The following is a 6,169-nucleotide window of genomic DNA, read 5'->3' as shown; positions in this document are numbered from 1 at the left end:
CCCGTCGGTTTACAGCCGATGGCCTACTCTCATAGCTCCTAGCTTCGGTCGTCCGTCCATCGGGCCGGCCACCGGCGTGCCGGCATCCATTGCCGGCGGTCCGGTTTTGCTATAGCTTATCCTTTGTCCCTGTCACCAAGCCGGCGGCCGCCATCCTGGCATTACTCCTGACTTCTCTATATGTCTTCCCTAATGCCAGAAACTCTGCTGGAGCGGCCTCCGGCGTCCCGCCGGTCTGCCGGCGCATTCCGGAGGCGCCAAGAGACTTGCACCCCTTCTCCTAGCTATCAACACCATGCTGATAGCCCTACTTTGCAACCAGATGGTTTGACTACATACATAGATAGGTATTGTCTTACCGTTCTAACAGTAGCCGTGCTGTCTTCTCGCATATCACAATTTTCCAGCATGCTGTGTGTATCTTAGCACGGCTGGTTGCCGGAAACCGTTACCCTATGGGGTCTTCTACACCCCCATTTAATGGTCTGAGTGGTCTCAGTCCCAGTTTTATATCTTAGGCAATTCCTACTAGAATTCCCTTTGCCTCCCTGGCAATCTATGAAGAATTCTGCCTTGTGTCCTCGGCCACAAACAAATTGCCTATGGATAAAGTTACGGTAACCAGCCGGGCGGGTTACACGGAGTATGTGTCTATCTACTTCATTTCCCGCTCCACTCTATAACATCACAATGTTAATAATCACTTAAGATTAAGTTAAAAATTAACCTTTTAATATTTAACTTTAGAATATAAGTCATTAGTATGACTTCCTCATACTCATGTTCTCTTTCTCTTACAGGAGGAGTACGTGAAATGCGACCACGGCTTCTGTGGAGTGAAGCACCCGCACTTCTACGGGCACACGGGGTGTAGGACCCACGCCCCTTGCGCCAACAAGAAAGGCGTCCTGAAGTTTTGGGACCCGCAGAACTGTACAATCTGCAAGGACCGCCTGGTCGAGGCGTTCAACAATCCTCCTTCAGCGGAGGTTAGGGACGCTTCTCGAGAGAAGCTACGCAAGTGGGTACGTGGCTTCCAAAAGAACGCCACCGGACCATACCTTGCCACCGAAATCTTGAGGGCCTTGCTTTTCCCGAAGGCATCCCCCGACTCTGTGGTCCCCAAGGATCAGATCCCCACCGTCCAGATAACGGTGGAACCTGACGTAGTCATGGCTCAGTCCATGCACGAGTGTCGTTTGGATGCCGACAACGCGGAACGTATGTCGGAAGTATCGGAGAACACGGAAAGGAACCTCATGGGCGAAGAACTGGACTATGTGGAAGACCAGGTGGAATACCCTGAGTCGGAGCAGGAGGTCGCTTCACCTTCCACCCCCACACCGACTCCTACACTGACAGATGTTTCACTCCCGTCTACATCCGCTACCCCGGATCCCACCCCATCCAACGCCCAAGAGATGTTTCGAATGCTCGAGGCTCTCATGGATAAGAAGCTCCGTGAGACACACGGGTTCTTCAGGTCCAACATGGGAAATTCGAAGCAGCCGAAAAGGATTTCGGTTAAGGACCTCCCTGCATGCTCAGATACCAACCCCTGGAGGTATGCCGAGCACATGCCAATTACAACGGGCAAGATCTTCATCAGCGAAAAGATCGGCTCGATTGTACTGGAAGAAGTGGAATTCTTCCCGAACTTTGAGGCTTATCCGGACTGTTACGTCCGACTTCGATCTGAACCTGCCTCTAAAGAAGAGACCGAACCAAAGGAGGTGATTGTGTTCGATCTCGCGAAGGCCCAGGCTATGCTGGCCAATACAGTAAAAAGTAGGGGCTTTACCTGCTCGAAACTTCCGGCGCTTAGCAAGAAGCACCCTACCTACGTCGCACCAGACGATGCGACCCTCCCCTTCTTGGAAAAGGCCTTCACTGCGGTACATAAAGCAGTGGAAGAAGGAAAACCTTGCCCTGCACTGGAGGAGTGCAGACCCTTCTCCCTGACTACTCCCCCCGATGTTAGACACTGGAAAGATGTCCAGCATACATTCGTGGTAGGAAAACTAGAACCTGACGTCGCTGGCCGTCAGTTTAACGAAGACCTCCCGAAACTTAATGACCATCTCCTTCGTCGGGAACATGACACGAAGGAAAGGCTCGCCGCATCCATGTCCCTCCAGGTACAGCTCGACGTCATGGCCGGTGATACTAGGGTCCCTGACTACTACATGGTTCTCGCCAAAACACATTTGGCGACCGTAGTAAAAGATCTGTACAGCTTCACGAAGGCTCGTAGAGTCTGTCGTGAATTCGTGTTCTCCAGTGCCACAGTGAGACACGAACCCCGGAGGCTGATTTCCTCCAACATCTGGGGTAAGCACCTCTTTCCCTCCTCCCTTGTGAAAGAGATCACCGACAAGGCCGCCACGGAGAACAGGAACCTTCTCCATAAGTGGGGCATGTCAAAGAAAAGAAAATCCTCTCAGAACGATGGCCCTCAACCTAAGAGGAAACCCTCTAAGCCAAAACCTCAGCAACGTCAACAGAGACGGCAGTTTCCGGGATCCGCTACTCCCCAAGTGGCAGCTCAGCCACAGCAGACCTTTCAGCTGGTCACCCAACCGGTCTTGTCACAGTCGCCGGTTTTCACCCCTGCTTTCGAATAACAGTCAACTACCTTTCGTCCCAAAGGTAGAGGCTCAAACAGAGGTGCAGGCAGAGACGTATCTCGCCGTCCCTCCAGAGGCAGAGGAGGAAGGGGAGCTAGCGGCCGAGGCAGTAAACCCTCGGGAAACCAGAAGCAATGAAGTGCTTCCGGTGGGAGGAAGACTCCGCCAATTCCAGGCTCGTTGGACCTTCGATCCCTGGGCACACAGCATCGTCAAGAAGGGTCTAGGCTGGAGCTGGACTCAACCACCCCCAACCTTCCAGCAGTTCTTCCAACAATCAACACCCCTTCTGGAAGAATATGTCCTATATCTCTTGAACAAGAAGGTGATAAGGAGGGTAAAGTCAACAAGGTTCCAAGGGAGACTGTTTTGTGTCCCCAAGAAGGACTCCGACAAACTCAGAGTCATTCTAGACTTATCCCCCCTCAACAAGTTCATAGCGAACAACAAGTTCAAGATGCTGACTCTTCAACAGATAAGGACCCTTCTGCCTCAAGGTTCCTACACGGTCTCCATAGACCTGGCGGATGCCTACTGGCACGTTCCAATGAACCACCACGCTTCCTCCTACCTAGGATTTCGACTCCAAAGGAAAAGCTACGCTTTCAGGGCCATGCCCTTCGGCCTCAATGTGGCCCCACGGATCTTCACAAAGCTGGCAGACGCCATCGTTCAACAGCTTCGCCTCCGCGGCGTCCAGGTGATGGCCTACCTCGACGACTGGCTGGTCTGGGCTCCATCGCCCGAAGATTGTCTAAGATCCTGCAACAAAGTTACCCAGTTCCTAGAACACCTGGGATTCAAGATAAACAGAAAGAAATCTCGCCTCTCTCCAGCTCAGAAGTTCCAATGGTTAGGAATCCAGTGGAATCTTCAGTCACACCGCCTTTCCATCCCCCAGAAGAAAAGGAAGGAAATAGCAGGGTCTGTCAAAAGACTGCTGAAATCCAAACGGATTTCAAGACGTCAGCAGGAACGAGTTCTAGGCTCTCTACAGTTCGCCTCAGTGACAAACCCAGTGCTACGTGCACAGCTAAAGGATGCCGCGGGAGTCTGGAGACGTTCCGCATCCATCGCTCGAAGAGATCTCAAGAGACGGCTCCCAAACACACTTCGGTTACTCCTAAAGCCGTGGTCGGAAGCAAAGGCCCTGAAAAGGTCCAGCCCTCTTCAACACCCACCTCCATCACTCAACATCCACACGGACGCTTCGCTGGAGGGTTGGGGAGATCACTCCCACCAAAAACAGGCTCAAGGAACATGGTCTCCCCTATTCAAGACGTTTCACATCAACATCTTGGAGGCCATGGCAGTCCTTCTAACTCTGAAGAAACTTTCCCCGCCTCCCTCGATCCATATTCGTCTAACCCTGGACAACTCGGTGGTAGTTCGATGTCTCAATCGCCAAGGCTCAAGATCGCCCCAGATAAATCAGGTGCTTCTCCCAATCTTCCGTCTGGCAGAGAAGAAGAAATGGCACCTGTCTGCAGTTCATCTACAAGGATTCCGCAACGTGACGGCGGACGCTCTATCTCGAACAAGCCCAATAGAGTTGGAATGGTCTCTAGACGCAAGATCCTTCTCCTTCATCTCTCACCAAGTCCCAGAACTTCAGATCGATCTCTTCGCAACGAGCGACAACAATCAACTTCCTCGATATGTGGCCCCGTACGAGGACCCCAAGGCAGAAGCAGTGGATGCCATGTCACTGGATTGGAACAGATGGTCCAGGATCTACCTGTTCCCTCCCACCAACCTTCTGCTAAAAGTCCTCTCCAAACTGAGAACCTTCAAAGGAACAGCGGCCCTAGTGGCTCCCAAGTGGCCCCAGAGCAACTGGTACCCCCTAGTCCTGGAGCTATAACCCACGCTGATTCCTCTCCCGGGCCCAGTTCTCTCCCAGCAAGTACAGAAGTCGACTGTCTTCGCTTCATCATCGAAAGTCAGGGACCTTCATCTCATGATTTTCTCTCCCTAGCCGTGAAGAAAAGGTTTGCGATCTCGAAGAAAAGTCTAGTCTTCCTCGAGGAATACAAGACCGAATCCACACGACGGCAATACGAATCATCCTGGAGAAAATGGGTCTCATTCGTCAAGGCGAAAAATCCTACGGAAATCACCATCGATTTTTGCATGTCCTTCTTCATTCACCTTCATGGACAGGGCTTAGCAGCCAACACAATTTCCACTTGCAAATCGGCCTTGACTAGACCACTACTGTACGCCTTCCAGATTGATCTGTCCAGCGACATCTTCAATAAACTGCCGAAGGCATGCGCTCGTCTACGCCCAGCACCCCCACCAAAACCTATCTCCTGGTCCCTGGACAAGGTGCTCCATTTTGCCTCCAATTTGGACAACGATTCGTGCCCTCTCAAGGATCTGACTCAAAAGGTTATATTTCTTTTTGCTCTTGCCTCAGGAGCCCGAGTCAGCGAAATAGTGGCATTATCAAGGGACGAGGGTCACATTCTGTTTACAGACTCAGGAGACCTTACCCTCTTCCCGGATCCGACGTTTCTCGCTAAAAACGAACTACCCACCAAAAGATGGGGCCCTTGGAGAATCTGCCCCCTGAAAGAAGATGCCTCTCTATGTCCAGTAGAGAGCCTCAAGGTCTATCTGCGTAGAACTTCTGACTTTGGTGGAGGCCAACTCTTCAAAGGAGAAACATCGGGTAGCGACCTGTCACTGAAACAACTAAGAGCGAAAATCACCTACTTCATTCGCAGAGCGGATCCTGTCAGTACACCCGCAGGTCATGATCCTAGAAAAGTCGCATCGTCTCTGAATTTCTTTCAGAGCATGAATTTCGAAAGCCTCAAGAGTTTCACAGGCTGGAAATCCTCGCGTGTTTTCTTCAAGCATTATGCGAAACAAGTGCATGAAGTCAAACATTTTGTGGTAGCCGCAGGTAGTGTTATGAAACCTGCACCTAACTCTGCATAGAACAGTGAGTTACTTGGGACTCTAACTCCTCGGGTGCCTATGTTGACCCTCGTGTGATACGTAGTGAATTCAGAGACATTTAGTGTTTTTCATAGACTGTTCTTTCCCAAGGTGAAATGTCATAGTCGTCACATGAGTGCCGCATGCCTAGAGCATGATGTGTTTTTCCTTATTAAAGACTAAAGTTCCTCTGGAACCTGTGCCTTCTAATAATTTGAAATTTTCTTTCAGATTCAAGAGCGAAGTCTTTCATTACTATGTACATTATAATTTATTGTAAATTACTTTTACATCCCTTATTGCATTTATTTACCATATTCTACAATTGTGAAATAAAATTTCTATTTTATTACTTGTGCGTCTCAATCCGCTCCTACTTATACTATGAAATACATGGTTGTCATAGTTTCATTATCCCCTCCCTTTTTTCTTTATAAAAATGATGAAGATAATTGGTTGAATCCATATTATATACTCACCTATACTATGTAATATTCCTAACTGAATACTTACTTGCGCTATACCTTCGAGACCAGACCGTTCTCTTTTCACAATATACAGTGCCTAACCACCACTTGTCTGTCATTGAGAAT

This window comes from Palaemon carinicauda, chromosome 4 (genome assembly GCF_036898095.1).
Source record: "Palaemon carinicauda isolate YSFRI2023 chromosome 4, ASM3689809v2, whole genome shotgun sequence".
Lineage (NCBI taxonomy): Eukaryota > Metazoa > Arthropoda > Malacostraca > Decapoda > Palaemonidae > Palaemon > Palaemon carinicauda.
The sequence above is the reverse complement of the archived record's forward strand: the minus strand, read 5'-3'. Positions refer to the sequence as shown.